The sequence below is a fragment of the Anopheles nili genome, unplaced genomic scaffold (genome assembly GCF_943737925.1).
Source record: "Anopheles nili unplaced genomic scaffold, idAnoNiliSN_F5_01 scaffold_21, whole genome shotgun sequence".
In the NCBI taxonomy this organism is placed as follows: Eukaryota; Metazoa; Arthropoda; class Insecta; order Diptera; family Culicidae; genus Anopheles; species Anopheles nili.
In genome coordinates, this window is record NW_026525529.1 from 55,712 (window position 1) to 73,859 (window position 18,148).

Genomic DNA, 18,148 nt, shown 5'->3' on the forward strand with positions numbered 1-18,148 from the left:
CTTCGATCCCCAAGCATTACTTGTTACATTCTCCCTTTAATTCTGAGCATAATAGATGCGTGAATTCATTAAAGATGGGATGTTCCTTTCAGCAAGCTAGTTTTCATAATATTTCTGAAACGTTTGGGCCAAATCCAGTCGAAACGCATGGCTCAGAATCAATTGGCATCGATCGACACGAACTCGCCTTGAAATTGGGTAAAATCTGCTCAACACTGTTGGGCGCTGAGAAATAATAAATATTTAAGCTTTACTTCATTTGATAGCAAACTCATCAAACTTTAACTTATCCCATCACACTGGCATACGTTATCTTCTATCCCCACGTCTCAATAAAATCGAAAGCAGCGTATACGCGAACTCCATCCGTATTTTTAATTGCTTTTTTGCTTGGTAGGTGAGTATATTATATCGCCCAAAGCAGTGAATACTAATTTACTTTCATCACGAATAGTCTAACAACAAAACTATTCCTAAGACTTAAAAATAAGAGCACTGATCGCTTTCCAAGTTTGAAATGATTCTGAAAATTGCCGATTTTGAAGTGGACTTGGGCGTGTAAACACATGGGCTAAATCGCTGATCAGAAGCGATTTACGAATAGTGGTCAAACAAACGATCATATATCAAAAGCTCTTTGCATTTTGTAAAAAATAAATATGAAAATCGATGTTTTCAGGAGTTTCTTCCAGCAACAACAAAAGCTTATTATATGTTTGAATTTTAGAAAACCTATCATTGTAAATTAATAGAGATTTGTACTATTTATTGAACAAGCTAGTTTATGTATCATTTAGGATAAAATGTCCAATAAGCTGCCCATAAGTGCACGAAATTGAAACTTCATATTTTTGAAGAAGAACAAGAAGTTTGTAAACAAACTGCAGCTGGGCGAGTGCACCGTGAAATAGTTGTCCGAAATAAAAGCAATTTTATAAATAATAGTTGCTTTTCAGAATGTGCAAACTAGTGCAATGCTTTAAAAAAACTATTTCGAAGAGATAGATATAGTTTGCAGCTTGCGGTTAACGAAGTTCGTGCGAAAATCCGCGATATATTCCACCAAGTTGTTCGGGTGAGTTTAACCATATGAGCCTGCGCAAATGAAGTTGGTGCTTTAAATTTACTTATTATTTTTAGATAATCACAGCTGTTTGGATTCAATTCATTCAACGGAAGATCCAAAATCAACGAACGACACGAACGGGATCGTGAAATGGATCGAAAGAATCTAAATAAGATAAGTTTATATTCCGTGCTTACTGTAAAGTGAAACCATCAAATAATTGATATTGTTTCTTTTCGTGTGTACTTTGTAGATCCTGCAATCGAAGGAGCGAGGAATAAACGCAGGAGCCACTTCCATACGCGTTATTCCGTGAAAAAGCTGAAATGCCGGTGATCCGAACCTCAACAAGGAAGGAAGAAGAACGCGAAGAAGAAGAGTGCGGTAAGTGTGGTGAATAATATTACTAGCGCAGTTTTAACTAACGCAATTTGTTTTATAATTACAGATCATGGCTTTACCGGTGGGTGAGACGTTTTAAAATCATGTAAGATATATGTTAATATAAATAAAATAAGTTTATTCGTAAAAAATGGGTCTATTATTTTCATATATGCTGAGATATCACAACACTACAAGCAAAATTTGGGATGTATCGTTCGTCTCGACGTTTCATGAGCTTGTCACCTCTTTGCTCCATACAAATTTCCAATCCGTAGCGTTGTGCATGGGTGTGTTTGCTATCGTCGTGAGCATCGCGCGTACCGCTCAACACCCCGCTCCACATAGCTCCCACAAACTAGCTCATTTTTCTTGTCACTCGTATCGGCCGGGGTCGTCACGAGTTTTCGTTCCGTTCTGTCTGTACCAAAACTATCACCGCACTCGTCTTGAGCTTCAAACCCGTACTGAGCGGCCCTAAGGAAGCTCAATCACTCAATGTTATTATCAGAACGGAATGCCCGTGGAACAACGACTAGAAGTTTGTAGCGATCGCTTATATTTAGCGAATTTCAATTAGGGGTTTCCCATTCTTAATAAATTAATAATTTCAAAATAAATTTAAGCCTTTCCGAAGCCTCAACAAAATGGTTCAGCCACTTAAGCAAATCACACAGTAGAAGAAAACCGGAGGGAAAACCGTATGGGACAATTTATTTTATCAATTTTGTAATCGTCGCGAAATTGTCTAAATTACGTTTACGATAGCTTTTCCTATAGGAGAGATGCATTCATAAGATGCCATGCATGCGAAATTCATTGACTTCAATTTAAAGCATAGACCGGCAATTGTTTCTACGATTGGTTTGCAAAGCACATTTTCATAACAATTCAGGTGCTTGTTTATATTAACAAAATATGGTATTGAATTTACTCATAACCGAGGGTAGGCTTTCTGGCAAAAGGTACAGCAATTCGTACATTTAGCCAATCGCTTCGATCAGAAAGCTATTGGATTGGTTTTACCCTTAGCGAAGGAATTCTGTTTATGATAAACACCGAAGAAGCAAATCCAGTACAATTGAAAGTATGCGGAATGATAAGGAATGAATGATTGGTTGACGATGGGAATCACGATATCGGGGGATCGATGGATATTACCAACGTATTTATTACCGATCGATATATTACCTACCGAGCTCCATCACCTAAACATGGGAAACGGAAGTCCTTCCCTGCAAACCAGCCAGATATGGATAACGCTTTTGTAAGGTTGAGTTAAAGTCCGTTATTATGTTCAATGTTTTTTTCTACTTTCATATAAATAATATCGACTGTTGAAAGATTAGTTTTTAATATTGTCAAAGACGTATGATTTTGACTGAAATATTTACGCTCATATCTCTTGATGGTTCCTACTCATTTGCTCAAAAGAAATAATTTAGTCTGTAAGAAGTTTAATCCAAGCACACTTAGCGCCAAATACCCTAATCATTTTTTTTTAAATCCACTAAAAATATCTGTCTTTTTGATTGTGATTTGCCGACCATGAACGTGAAATTATGGTGCAGATCAGAAACAAACTTACGAGACGGGATTTTGCTAGGCAAATTCAAGTCAGTTTCACGTTATGGGTAATATGGGGTTCTCAGCGATCTCAAAATATATTTTAATCGGCGTCATAATTTGGCCTTAAAAGAAAGAAAGTCAACCGTTAGCAACGGGGCACATAATATGAGACTCGACGGCTGAATCGGTAAATTTTCGACGCTCAATCATTTCAAGACAAAACTTCATCTCATCAGTTCCAACTTCTCCCCTCTCTAATTCGACCCGAAATAATTCAAATTTGCAAAGAAAAGGAAGAGAGGCAGAAAAAGCAAGGCAGCCAAGCACAACAAAGACCCTAAACAGAACGAATAAGAGCATAGGGGGGAGAATCGTTTCGACACTTAGAACACTCAGAGCTAATGTTCCACTCCGACATGCACTCGCGGCCACACGGTCAAGAAGAGCTTGAAGCGAAAATAACGAGAGCAAGAGCGTACGGGCGGGCCTGAGCTTCCTTCCACATGGATTTTTTTTTATTTCATGATCACTCAATTTTACGCGAGCGCCATTGATTTGCAACACATGCTAGGCAACATCCTCATGAAACGTCGACTTTTTACTGCATCTCGACGTCGACGCGACGGTCGAGGCGACGATACGAAACGTCGGCTCGACGGTCGAGCCGACGATATTTAACGTCGCCACAGCCCTAAATGCTAGTCGTGAAACCCCCGGTAGCAAAATCGGGCCAAGTTGCGCCTTATCGGGAGATAAACGGGCTGCCCAATTAATCTCCCGACGGAAGTAATTTTGCACCCTTAACGGGAGATACATTGATGTGTTGCGCAGCACCCTTGTGACATTTTGTTCTGTATTTACAAGCCGTTTGTGATATCTCAACATATATGAAAATAATAGACCCATTTTTTACGAATAAACTTATTTTATTTATATTAACATATATCTTACATGATTTTAAAACGTCTCACCCACCGGTAAAGCCATGATCTGTAATTATAAAACAAATTGCGTTAATTAAAACTGCGCTAGTAATATTATTCACCACACTTACCGCACTCTTCTTCTTCGTGTTCTTCTTCCTCGCTTGTTGAGGTTCGGATCACCGGCATTTCAGCTTTTTCATGGAATAACGCGTATGGAAGTGCCTCCTGCGTGTATTCTTTGCTCCTTCGATTGCAGGATCTACAAAGTACACACGAAAAGAAACAATATCAATTATTTGATGGTTTCACTTTACAGTAAGCACGGAATATAAACTTATCTTATTTAGATTCTTTCGATCCATTTCACGATCCCGTTCGTGTCGTTCGTTGATTTTGGGTCTTCCGTTGAATGAATTGAATCCAAACAGCTGTGATTATCTGAAAATAATAAGTAAATTTAAAGCACCAACTTCATTTGCGCAGGCTCATATGGTTAAACTCACCCGAACGCCTTGGTGGAATATATCGCGGATTTTCGCACGAACTTCGTTAACCGCAAGCTGCAAACTATATCTATCTCTTCGAAATAGTTTTTTTAAAGCATTGCACTAGTTTGCACATTCTGAAAAGCAACTATTATTTATAAAATTGCTTTTATTTCGGACAACTATTTCACGGTGCACTCGCCCAGCTGCAGTTTGTTTACAAACTTCTTATTTTTCTTCAAAAATATGAAGTTTCAATTTCGTGCACTCATGGGCAGCTTATTGGACATTTTAACCTAAATGATACATAAACTAGCTTGTTCAATAAATAGTACAAATCTCTATTAATTTACAATGATAGGTTTTCTAAAATTCAAACATATAATAAACTTTTGTTGTTGCTGGAAGAAACTCCTGAAAACATCGATTTTCATATTTATTTTTTACAAAATGCAAAGAGCTTTTGATATATGATCGTTTGTTTGACCACTATTCGTAAATCGCTTCTGATCAGCGATTTAGCCCATGTGTTTACACGCCCAAGTCCACTTCAAAATCGGCAATTTTCAGAATCATTTCAAACTTGGAAAGCGATCAGTGCTCTTATTTTGAAGTCTTAGGAATAGTTTTGTTGTTAGACTATTCGTGAAGAAAGTAAATTAGTATTCACTGCTTTGGGCGATATAATATACTCACCTACCAAGCAAAAAATCAATTAAAAATACGGATGGAGTTCGCGCACACGCTGCTTTCAATTTTCTCGAGACGTGGGGATAGAAGATAACGTATGCCAGTGTGATGGGATAAGTTAAAGTTTGATGAGTTTACTATCAAATGAAGTAAAGCTTAAATATTTATTGTTTCTCAGCGCCCAACAGTGTTGAGAAGATTTTACCCAATTTCAAGGCGAGTTCGTGTCGATCGATGCCAATTGATTCTGAGCCATGCGTTTCGACTGGATTTGGCCCAAACGTTTCAGAAATATTAAGAAAACTAGCTTGCTGAAAGGAACATAGCATCTTTAATGAACTCACGCATCTACTATGCTCGGAATTAAAGGGAGAATGTAACAAGTAATGCTTGGGGATCGAAGAAATAAACATATTTTCTAACAATCTTTTTCTTCTTTAAAAGGAATATTCGGTTAAAAGAAAAGTTCATTTTGGATAAGTTTCTTACAAATATATAGATTATATAATAGATATATCAAGTGGACATCCAGTTCTCTATATTAAAACCAATTTTACAACCATCAATTCGATAACGCGTTCTCATCCAGCACGCTCGGTAACGGTTTTCTGTTGCTTAGAACTTAGACTCCAGCGCGAGTTTCGAGCAACTTGAAGAAAAACGCAAACACCCAGAAAAATACATGTCAATTTCAGGGCGAGCATCGAGCGACTTCAAGAAAAACGCAAACACCCAGGAAAATACACGAAAAGTCTTAAGACTTTTCCTCTTCGGGGCCTCGAGTCTCACGACTTGGTCGATTTTGTATGGGCGCAACAGAATGTATCTCCCAATAAGCATGTCACTGCTACCGGGGACGGCTTGTAAATACAAAACAAAATGTCACAAGGGTGCTGCGCAACACATCAATGTATCTCCCGTTAAGGGTGCAAAATTACTTCCGTCGGGAGATTAATTGGGCAGCCCGTTTATCTCCCGATAAGGCGCAACTTGGCCCGATTTTGCTACCGGGGAGGATATATCATCAACTCATTATTGGAAGTCATCCAAACTGTATTTAACGTAAAACATACATAGCCGTCAGGGTCGTGACCAATACAGGATATTTGCTTTTTCTCAGTTTCTTAGAAGAACAATTGGTATACAACGTAACATTACTGTTGCCACTATCGTCCAATCCCCGGTAGCAAAATCGGGCCAAGTTGCGCCTTATCGGGAGATAAACGGGCTGCCCAATTAATCTCCCGACGGAAGTAATTTTGCACCCTTAACGGGAGATACATTGATGTGTTGCGCAGCACCCTTGTGACATTTTGTTCTGTATTTACAAGCCGTTTGTGATATCTCAACATATATGAAAATAATAGACCCATTTTTTACGAATAAACTTATTTTATTTATATTAACATATATCTTACATGATTTTAAAACGTCTCACCCACCGGTAAAGCCATGATCTGTAATTATAAAACAAATTGCGTTAGTTAAAACTGCGCTAGTAATATTATTCACCACACTTACCGCACTCTTCTTCTTCGCGTTCTTCTTCCTTCCTTGTTGAGGTTCGGATCACCGGCATTTCAGCTTTTTCACGGAATAACGCGTATGGAAGTGGCTCCTGCGTTTATTCCTCGCTCCTTCGATTGCAGGATCTACAAAGTACACACGAAAAGAAACAATATCAATTATTTGATGGTTTCACTTTACAGTAAGCACGGAATATAAACTTATCTTATTTAGATTCTTTCGATCCATTTCACGATCCCGTTCGTGTCGTTCGTTGATTTTGGATCTTCCGTTGAATGAATTGAATCCAAACAGCTGTGATTATCTAAAAATAATAAGTAAATTTAAAGCACCAACTTCATTTGCGCAGGCTCATATGGTTAAACTCACCCGAACAACTTGGTGGAATATATCGCGGATTTTCGCACGAACTTCGTTAACCGCAAGCTGCAAACTATATCTATCTCTTCGAAATAGTTTTTTTAAAGCATTGCACTAGTTTGCACATTCTGAAAAGCAACTATTATTTATAAAATTGCTTTTATTTCGGACAACTATTTCACGGTGCACTCGCCCAGCTGCAGTTTGTCTACAAACTTCTTGTTCTTCTTCAAAAATATGAAGTTTCAATTTCGTGCACTTATGGGCAGCTTATTGGACATTTTATCCTAAATGATACATAAACTAGCTTGTTCAATAAATAGTACAAATCTCTATTAATTTACAATGATAGGTTTTCTAAAATTCAAACATATAATAAGCTTTTGTTGTTGCTGGAAGAAACTCCTGAAAACATCGATTTTCATATTTATTTTTTACAAAATGCAAAGAGCTTTTGATATATGATCGTTTGTTTGACCACTATTCGTAAATCGCTTCTGATCAGCGATTTAGCCCATGTGTTTACACGCCCAAGTCCACTTCAAAATCGGCAATTTTCAGAATCATTTCAAACTTGGAAAGCGATCAGTGCTCTTATTTTTAAGTCTTAGGAATAGTTTTGTTGTTAGACTATTCGTGATGAAAGTAAATTAGTATTCACTGCTTTGGGCGATATAATATACTCACCTACCAAGCAAAAAAGCAATTAAAAATACGGATGGAGTTCGCGTATACGCTGCTTTCGATTTTATTGAGACGTGGGGATAGAAGATAACGTATGCCAGTGTGATGGGATAAGTTAAAGTTTGATGAGTTTGCTATCAAATGAAGTAAAGCTTAAATATTTATTATTTCTCAGCGCCCAACAGTGTTGAGGAGATTTTACCCAATTTCAAGGCGAGTTCGTGTCGATCGATGCCAATTGATTCTGAGCCATGCGTTTCGACTGGATTTGGCCCAAACGTTTCAGAAATATTAAGAAAACTAGCTTGCTGAAAGGAACATAGCATCTTTAATGAACTCACGCATCTACTATGCTCAGAATTAAAGAGGGAATGTAACAAGTAATGCTTGGGGATCGAAGAAATAAACATATGTTCTAACAATCTTTTTCTTCTTTAAAAGGAATATTCGGTTAAAAGAAAAGTTCATTTTGGATAAGTTTCTTACAAATATATAGAATATATAATAAATATATCAAGTGGACATCCAGTTCTCTATATTAAAACCATTTTTACAACTATCAATTCGATAACACGTTCTCATCCAGCACGCTCGGTAACGGTTTTCTGTTGCTTAGAACTTAGACTCCAGCGGGAGTTTCGAGCAACTTCAAGAAAAACGCAAACACCCAGAAAAATACACGTCAATTTCAGCACGAGCATCGAGCGACTTCAAGAAAAACGCAAACACCCAGGAAAATACACGAAAAGTCTTAAGACTTTTCCTCTTCGGGGCCTCGAGTCTCACGACTTGGTCGATTTTGTATGGGCGCAACAGAATGTATCTCCCAATAAGCATGTCACTGCTACCGGGGATGCCACCACCCAAACAATCTCTTTATCAGTAGACCGCATCTTAAGAAGTTTCTGCTGCACGAATGTTGAAGATTTCAAATTTGGAGAACAACAACATCCACGATATGCCTGGCAAATCAGAAACAAGATACAGAATAAATAATCAATAAATTTACCTTTCAACTAAAGTTTCTTTCGATAATATCTTCAACGAAATTCTTATGCTATTCTATAATATCACTTACCGTCAACTTTATGACATTATTTTCTGTAAACATTGGCCTAACGAAACATGACTGATTTAATCCCTTCATACTTTTCCACAATGCCGGAGAATTGGAGAAATTTATTTTCAATTTTGCAACATTAATCATGTGCAGCCAACGCACTTTCGTCTTCGCATCTTGAACTTCAAATGTGTACCACAGCCTTTGCGTAGTATGGTGAAACTTAAGCTTCGTTCGTTGCTTAGGTCTTGCTGAAAAACAAGCATACAAGACAGTTGCAATCCAATCGATCAGCAATGTAATGATAGTTTCAAAAGAAACAATTTAAGCTTACCATTTTAGTGGAACGGATATCAAGTATTATGCTATTGATGGTTTCCGCATTGAAAGAATTTTACTCGTTGTTCTGTATACAAGTAAGAGTATCCATTTGTTTCAATGTTTCATAATCAGCTGCCATTTTAAAAATCTTCTTGCAATCCATATTTTCCGACGTATTAGTTACTAATTCGACATGTTCGAGAGGTATCATCCACTTGACCAATAGTATCGGATGGTATTCGTCCGATTGTCGCAATTGATTTTTCTCATCCTTTTTTGCACAAATTAGTCGATCTGACATCAGGATCAGCTGCCGTTCCTTACTGGCTGTTTTTAGGAGATTATTCGATGATTCGACCTCTTGCACAATCTCATTTAAATATACTTCGGACTCGTGACAATTTCGCGGAAATGTATAGCGTTCCTTTATACTATAATGTTGAACAGAATTGATAAGTTTCTCTTGCCTTCCTGATCGGATGCGATTATTGATTTGCAACATTATCGCTTCAACACTATATAAACACTTTTTCAGCACAATATGGTTCGGATGTGTCGCTGGTGTATGCTTGGTCAGTTCCTTAATTATCAATTGTGGCAATCTTTGAACCGGTTGAATGTAATATGCTCCAAAAGTATGATTTTTGCTGAATAGCTGAAGTTTAGTGGTAATAAAACACTTGAAATATTGATTAGACGCCATTTGATCTGTGAATATTAGCTTGGCGTGTTGATAATTGTACGTAAATGTGCTGTACACATGAAGAAACATCTTCTGTGCAATAAATCCCCATATAAAACCCCCTACCGGCTTATCGGGAGCCCAATCCTTGACGCAGATCTCCAGTAATCCCCTGGAAAAGTAGTGCAGCCTAAATATTTCAGCTAAATCGGGCATCACCTATATTTTAAGCGGATAATTATATTTTTTTAAGTTTTACCAGTGAAATTTTAGTTTCATTAAAATTAAAGGGTTGAAATTTAGTGCTAGTTTTTACTAATAAAACATCTATGCACCAAATTTCAGCCAAATCGGGCATCATTTGTATTTTTAAATGAATAGTCGCAAAATTTGGTTGTATGGAAGCCTAAAAAAAACAAAGGCATAAATCCGAGACCATCAAACCTATGTACTAAGTTTGGTGCAAATCGGTTCAGTGGAAACCCCATTGAAGGGCGTACGCGTGTCACGGTCGCCATGTAATATTAAAAAGGTTTCGCCGGCAGAAGGTTTTGATCGTCCAGGCGATCGTTGGAAATCTAGAAGAGTTTTCCCATACTGGAGTGTTGGAGACTTTGATGATTTCACTTAATTCATCTTTCTCTGTTGATCTTGACACATTTTATCTAATTGGGTATACCTTGCTTTTTCAAACTGTCCTGCACTCCTTTTTTAACAAATCTACCGTTTAAACCATCTTAGCTATCAAGGAAAGGATTATAAATCAAATCCTTTCTTCTCTTTTTGTTTCACAGCTACCATTTCTCTTCATAATCTTCGCTTCGTATGACCAACACGTTCTTACCACAAATTTTCTCCCTAATCTTTCGCATCTTTCACGTCATGAATTTAGTAAAACCTATTTTTTATGCCTAGTGTTTTTCACTTAAACTCTTTCAAAAATCCTTTTTTATCACTACCATTTATCTTGGATGCGTCATATCAATTTATTTGCATAACAATGAGGAAAAATAGCATGTGATTCCATTTTGAGCATGTATGACGATCAAATTTTTTTTACTTTTCTATCTCTTATTCTTATTTCGTCACTGATGCTGCCTGGAAACAATTTTCCATTTCTTTTATATTTCATCTGTATTGCTGTTACGTTCAAAAGGCCATTCCATGTTAGTAAACCTTACGTTCTGAAATCCATATTCAAATTTATTACACCAACCACATTTCCAACGTAACTCAACACAATTTAAAATTGAATCTTATTGAATAAGGGCATAGCGTTATGTACAACAATATGTTGAAAAATATTATACACTTTTAAATTTTGACATGCGTGGAGTGAAGAAGAGTTGTGTGTCTTATGGCAGTTTAGTGTCTAAATAAACGGTAGAAGAGAGAAAAGTTGCAGGAAACTGAACTGTTGGTTGACGTCTTTACATTTATGTGAATTTCTTTTATTCTGGAAATGGAAATTCCTTTCGTGTCCATAATGTAAAAGTCACACGTTAGAAAGAATAAATAAAAAACATTTGTATCGATGTGCGATTTTTGAACATTCCAATAAGTAAGGGTTGCATACCGTTGTTTCCGCATTGGAGAATATGATATTTTGCTACTTGTTGCATAGACTGTGTTAGGGCGTACATGAAAAGTTGTTGTTAAATTAGACGATATTTGTTATTTTGGGCATTTTTTATTCCAATTTTCCGAATAGATATTGTATGCCCCCCACCAATTTGCTTTCATCCGGGAGAGCTGCAACGTCACCATTCTAATTTTCCAGTAAATATGAACATTTTAAGGAATTTGCCTCATTCCATTTAAATCGGACATGATTGCTATGCTTGACCATATTTTCCAATACTCTAATAGGAAGAGCTCGTATGGGAGCTCTTTTTTTAAGATATTGTGTAAAAAGAATCATCCTCACCTAAAATCATTCGGACCATGCTTTAGTGCTATGACTGAATTAATTTCTTTCTTCTTTCTTTGGGGTTCTTTGTAAACCTACCTTTGTTTCGTACTGGCGTAAATAAATTTTTGTCGCACTATGAATAGGAAGAAGCATTTGTACTGTGTTTCAATCGAATTGGAAGCCATATATATATATATATATATATATATATATATATATATATATATATATATATATATATATATATATATATATATATATATATATATATATATATATATATATATATATATATATATATATATATATATATATATTTTTTTTTTTTTATATAACTTTTCTGTGTTTGGTAGAGGGAGAGGGTTATCCGCTTGTAGAACTGGAATTTTGAAAGTCTTCGTATTAAGTGATAAAATTTTAGTTGATTTCGGCGACATATGTACTTCACAGTGATATTTTGTGATGAAAAGATATACCAAACCGGGAAACTTATACTTCATCATATATTGTATAGAGAATTTTAAGAAATGCATACGCAATATTTAGGTTAAATCAATGTCATTTGTATTTTCAACGATTTTTAATTACTGTGAAAGGGAATGTATGGAAGACCCCCTACTCTTTTATCCTCTGAGGGGGCAGGAGGGTAAGGATTTTTACGAACAGATTTATAAAAACATGTTCAGAAAAATTGGTCATCGTTTGAATTTTGTATAGCCATTAACAGACCTACATAATATTTCATCATAAGCGCAGCAAATGATATAGAAGATGTCCGTTTTTTCTACGGGGTAACTGAAGCTTTAATTTCTGCTCGAAAAGTTAAAAGAAACATGATAGCGAAGCTGCTATAAGTTAATACATGGGGTCATTTAGAAACCCACAAACAAAAGTAAAAGGTTGCACCATTTCTGAAGCATTTGACATTCATTTAGAAGCCCACAAACAAAAGTAAAAGGTAAAACCGTTGCTGAAACATTTGCTAAGGATTAAAAGCACATTTATATCGTCACAAGGACTTTTAATGGATATCGCAACATCGTTCCTAATTCAAAGCCAGATAGCGAGGCTTTTATTACTGAAAACATGGGATCATTAAGAAGCCAACAAACAAATGTATTAGATTTAAAACCGACATGTAGATCAATCGAATTGATCGGATTGTTGAATGATCTTGGATTTAAAATCCAGTCTGCATGAAAATCCAATGCAACTAGCAACGTAGAACATTTTCATTCAATCTTAATTGAAATGTTCAAGACAGCAGAACTCAAATGTCATATCATTTCACCATCAGATCAATTAACTGTAATGATCGATAAATTCAGTAAGACATTTTATGAAATCGACGCACACAAACAAACTTAAACAATTTGGTGTTAATTTTATCAGAAACTAAATCCGTGAACCATTTCTCAAACATTTGCTAATGATGAAAATCACATTTATATCCTCATAAGGACGTTTGATAGATATGGAAATACCGTTCCCAATCCAAAACCAGATAGCGAAGCTGCTATAAGTTAATACATGGGGTCATTTGGAAGCTACCAACAAAAGTAAAAGGTTAAACCGTTTCTGAAGCATTTGCTAAGGATTAAAATCACATTTTTGTCGTCACAAGGACTTTTAATGGATATCGCAACATCGTTCCTAATTCAAAGCCAGATTGCGAGGCTTTTATTACTGAAATCATGGGATCATTTAGAAGCCAACAAACAAATGTATTAGATTTAAAACCGACATGTAGATCAATCGAATTGATCGGATTGTTGAATGATCTTGGATTTAAAATCCAGTCTGCATGAAAATCCAATGCAACTAGCAACGTAGAACATTTTCATTCAATCTTAATTGAAATGTTCAAGACAGCAGAACTCAAATGTCATATCATTTCACCATCAGATCAATTAACTGTAATGATCGATAAATTCAGTAAGACATTTTATGAAATCGACGCACACAAACAAACTTAAACAATTTGGTGTTAATTTTATCAGAAACTAAATCCGTGAACCATTTCTCAAACATTTGCTACTGATTTAAATCACATTTATATCGTCATAAGGACTTTTGATGGATATGGCAACACCGTTCCCAATCCAAAACCAGATAGCGAAGCTGCTATAAGTTAATACATGGGGTCATTTGGAAGCCCACAAACAAAAGTAAAAGGTTAAACCGTTTTTGAAACATTTGCTAAGGATTAAAATCACATTTATATCGTCACAAGGACTTTTAATGGATATCGCAACATCGTTCCTAATTCAAAGCCAGATTGCGAGGCTTTTATAACTGAAATCATGGGATCATTTAGAAGCCCACAAACAAAAGTGTTAGATTTAAAACCAACATGTAGATCAATCGATTTGATCGGATTGTTGAATGATCTTGGATTCGAAATCCAAATTTTGAAAGGGTCGTTTATGTGTCTGATACTCCATAGGGTTTTGGTGTTATGTTCATCAGAAACTAAATCCGTGAACCATTTCTCAAACATTTGCTTATAATGAAAATCACTTTTATATGGTCATAAGGACGTTTGATAGATATGGCAACACCGTTCCCAATCCAAAACCAGATAGCGAAGCTGCTATAAGTTAATACATGGGGTCATTTGGAAGCCCACAAACAAAAGTAAAAGGTTAAACCGTTTTTGAAACATTTGCTAAGGATTAAAATCACATTTATATCGGCACAAGGGCTTTCAATCGACATCGCAACATCGTTCCTAATTCAAAGCCAGATTGCGAGGCTTTTATTACTGAAATCATGGGATCATTTAGAAGCCCACAAACAAAGGTTTTATATTTAAAACCAACATGTAGATCAATCGATTTGATCGGATTGTTGAATGATCTTGGATTTAAAATCCAGTCTGGATGAAAATCTAATGCAACTAGCAACGTAGAACATTTTCATTCAATCTAAATTGAAATGTTCAAGACAGCAGAATTCAAATGTCATATCATTTCATTATCAGATCAATTAACTGTAATGATCGATAAATTCAGTAAGACATTTTATGAAATCGACGCACACAAACAAACTTAAACAGTTTGGTGTTACTCTCATCAGAAACTCAATCCGTGAACCATTTCTCAAACATTTGCTAATGATAAAAATCACATTTTTATCGTCATAAGGTCTCTTGATGGATATGGCAACAACGTTTCCAATCCAAAACCAGATAGCGGAGCTGCTATATCTCAATACATGGGGTCATTTAGAAGCCCAAAACAAAAGTAAAAGGTTAAACCATTTCTGAAGCATTTGCCATTCATTTAGAAGCCCACAAACAAAAGTAAAAGGTTAAACCTTTTCTGAAACACTTACTAAGGATGAAAATCACATTAAAAACGTCACAAGGACTTTTAATGGATATCGCAACATCGTTCCTAATTCAAAGCCAGATAGCGAGGCTTTTATTACTGAAATCATAGGATCATTTAGAAACCCACATACAAAAGTATAACATTTAAAACCAACATGTAGATCAATCGATTTGATCGGATTGTTGAATGATCTTGGATTTAAAATCCAGTCTGCATGAAAATCTAATGCAACTAGCAACGTAGAACATTTTCATTCAATCTAAATTGAAATGTTCAAGACAACAGAATTTAAATGTCATATCATTTCACCATCAGATCAATTAACTGTAATGATCGATAAATTCAGTAAGACATTTTATGAAATCGTCGCACACGTACAATCTTAAACAGTGTGGTTTTGAGTTCATCAGAAACTAAATCCGTGAACCATTTCACAAACATTTGCTACTGATACAAATCACATTTATATCCTCATAAGGACGTTTGATAGATATGGAAACACCGTTCCCAATCCCAAACCAGATAGCGAAGCTGCTATAAGTTAATACATGGGGTCATTTGGAAGCCCACCAACAAAAGTAAAAGGTTAAACCTTTTCTGAAGCATTTGCCATTCAGTTAGAAGCCCACAAACAAAAGTAAAAGGTAAAACCGTTTTTGAAACATTTGCATAGGATTAAAAGCTTAATTATATCGTCACAAGGACTTTTAATGGATATCGCAACATCGTTCCTAATTCAAAGCCAGATAGCGAGGCTTTTATTACTGAAATCATGGGATCATTTAGTAGCCAACAAACAAAAGTATTAGATTTAAAACCAACATGTATATCAATCGATTTGATCGGATTGTTGAATGTTCTTGGATTTAAAATCCAGTCTGCATGAAAATCTAATGCAACTAGCAACGTAGAACATTTTCATTCAATCTTAATTGAAATGTTCAATACAGCAGAATTCAAATGTCATATCATTTCACCATCAGATCAATTAACTGTAATGATCGATAAATTCAGTAAGACATTTTATGAAATCGACGCACACAAACAAACTTAAACAATTTGGTGTTAATTTTATCAGAAACTAAATCCGTGAACCATTTCTCAAACATTTGCTACTGATAAAAATCACATTTATATCGTCATAAGGACTTTTGATGGATATGGCAACACCGTTCCCAATCCAAAACCAGATAGCGAAGCTTCTATAACTCAATACATGGGGTCATTTAGAAACCCACAAACAAAAGTAAAAAGTTAAACCATTTCAGAAGCATTTGCCATTCATTAAGAAGCCCACAAACAAAAGTAAAAGGTTAAACCATTTCTGAAACACTTACTAAGGATAGAAATCACATTTATATCATCACAAGGACTTTTATTGGATATCGCAATATCGTTCCTAATCCAAAGCCAGAAAGCGAGGCTTTTATAACTAAAATCATGGGATCATTTAGAAGGCCACAAACAAAAGTATTATATTTAAAACCAACATGTAGATCAATCGATTTGATCGGATTGTTGAATGTTCTTGGATTTAAAATCCAGTCTGCATGAAAATCTAATGCAACTAGCAACGTAGAACATTTTCATTCAATCTTAATTGAAATGTTCAAGACAGCAGAACTCAAATGTCATATCATTTCACCATCAGATCAATTAACTATAATGATCGATAAATTCAGTTAGACAGTTTATGAAACCGACGCACACAAACAAACTTAAACAGTTTGGTGTTAATTTAATCAGAAACTAAATCCGTGAACCATTTCTCAAACATTTGCTAATGATGAAAATCACATTTATATCCTCATAAGGACGTTTGATAGATATGGAAACACCGTTCCCAATCCAAAACCAGATAGCGAAGCTGCTATAAGTTAATACATGGGGTCATTTGGAAGCCCACAAACAAAAGTAAAAGGTTAAACCGTTTTTGAAACATTTGCTAAGGATTAAAATCACATTTATGTCGTCACAAGGACTTTTAATGGATATCGCAACATCGTTCCTAATTCAAAGCCAGATAGCGAGGCTTTTATTACTGAAAACATGGGATCATTAAGAAGCCAACAAACAAAAGTATTAGATTTAAAACCAACATGTAGATCAATCGAATTGATCGGATTGTTGAATGATCTTGGATTTAAAATCCAGTCTGCATGAAAATCTAATCCAACTAGCAACGTAGAACATTTTCATTCAATCTTAATTGAAATGTTCAAGACAGCAGAATTCAAATGTCATATCATTTCACCATCAGATCAATTAACTGTAATGATCGATAAATTCAGTAAGACATTTTATGAAATCGACACACACGTACAAACTTAACCAGTTTGGTGTTAATTTGATCAGAAATCTAATCCGTGAACCATTTCTCAAACATTTGCTAATGATACAAATCACATTTATATCGTCATAAGGACTTTTGATGGATATGGCAACACCGTTCCAAATCCAAAACCAGATAGCGAAGCTGCTATAACTCAATACATGGGGTCATTTAGAAACCCACAAACAAAAGTAAAAGGTTAAACCATTTCTGAAACACTTACTAAAGATAGAAATCACATTTATATCATCACAAGGACTTTTAATGGATATCGCAACATCGTTCCTAATCCAAAGCCAGATAGCGAGGCTTTTATAACTGAAATCATGGGATCATTTAGAAGGCCACAAACAAAAGTATTAGATTTAAAACCAACATATAGATCAATCGATTTGATCGGATTGTTGAATGGTCTTGGATATAAAATCCAGTCTGCGTGAAAATCTAATGCAACTAGCAACGAAGAACATTTTCATTCAATCTCAATTGAATTGTTCAAGACAGCAGAATTCAAATGTCATATCATTTCACTATCAGATCAATTAACTGTGATGATCGATAAATTCAGTAAGACATTTTATGAAATCGACGCACACAAACAAACTTAAACAGTGTGGTGTTGATTTCATCAGAAACTAAATCCGTGAACCATTTCTCAAACATTTGCTACTGATTTAAATCACATTTATATCGTCATAAGGACTTTTGATGGATATGGCAACACCGTTCCCAATCCAAAACCAGATAGAGAAGTTGCTATAAGTTAATACATGAGGTCATTTGGAAACCCACAAACAAAAGTAAAAGGTAAAACCGTT

The 18,148-nt window shown here is 35.5% G+C and overlaps 3 long non-coding RNA genes across 3 annotated transcripts; 1 reads left to right on the forward strand and 2 right to left on the reverse strand.

The window, feature by feature from the left end:
* Positions 1-882: 882 nt before the first annotated feature.
* Positions 883-1,597, forward strand: LOC128730040 (uncharacterized). The gene is made up of 3 exons (XR_008411645.1): positions 883-1,075; positions 1,141-1,450; positions 1,515-1,597. It is a non-coding gene; the product is annotated as an uncharacterized LOC128730040 (long non-coding RNA).
* Positions 1,598-3,925: 2,328 nt separating this feature from the next.
* On the reverse strand, positions 3,926-4,628 carry LOC128730041 (uncharacterized). The gene is made up of 3 exons (XR_008411646.1): positions 4,446-4,628; positions 4,071-4,380; positions 3,926-4,006 (listed from the first exon to the last, which is right to left on the reverse strand). It is a non-coding gene; the product is annotated as an uncharacterized LOC128730041 (long non-coding RNA).
* A 1,863-nt stretch (positions 4,629-6,491) lies between these two features.
* Positions 6,492-7,196, reverse strand: LOC128730039 (uncharacterized). Its single transcript, XR_008411644.1, has 3 exons — positions 7,014-7,196; positions 6,639-6,948; positions 6,492-6,574 (listed from the first exon to the last, which is right to left on the reverse strand). It is a non-coding gene; the product is annotated as an uncharacterized LOC128730039 (long non-coding RNA).
* Positions 7,197-18,148: the final 10,952 nt, after the last annotated feature.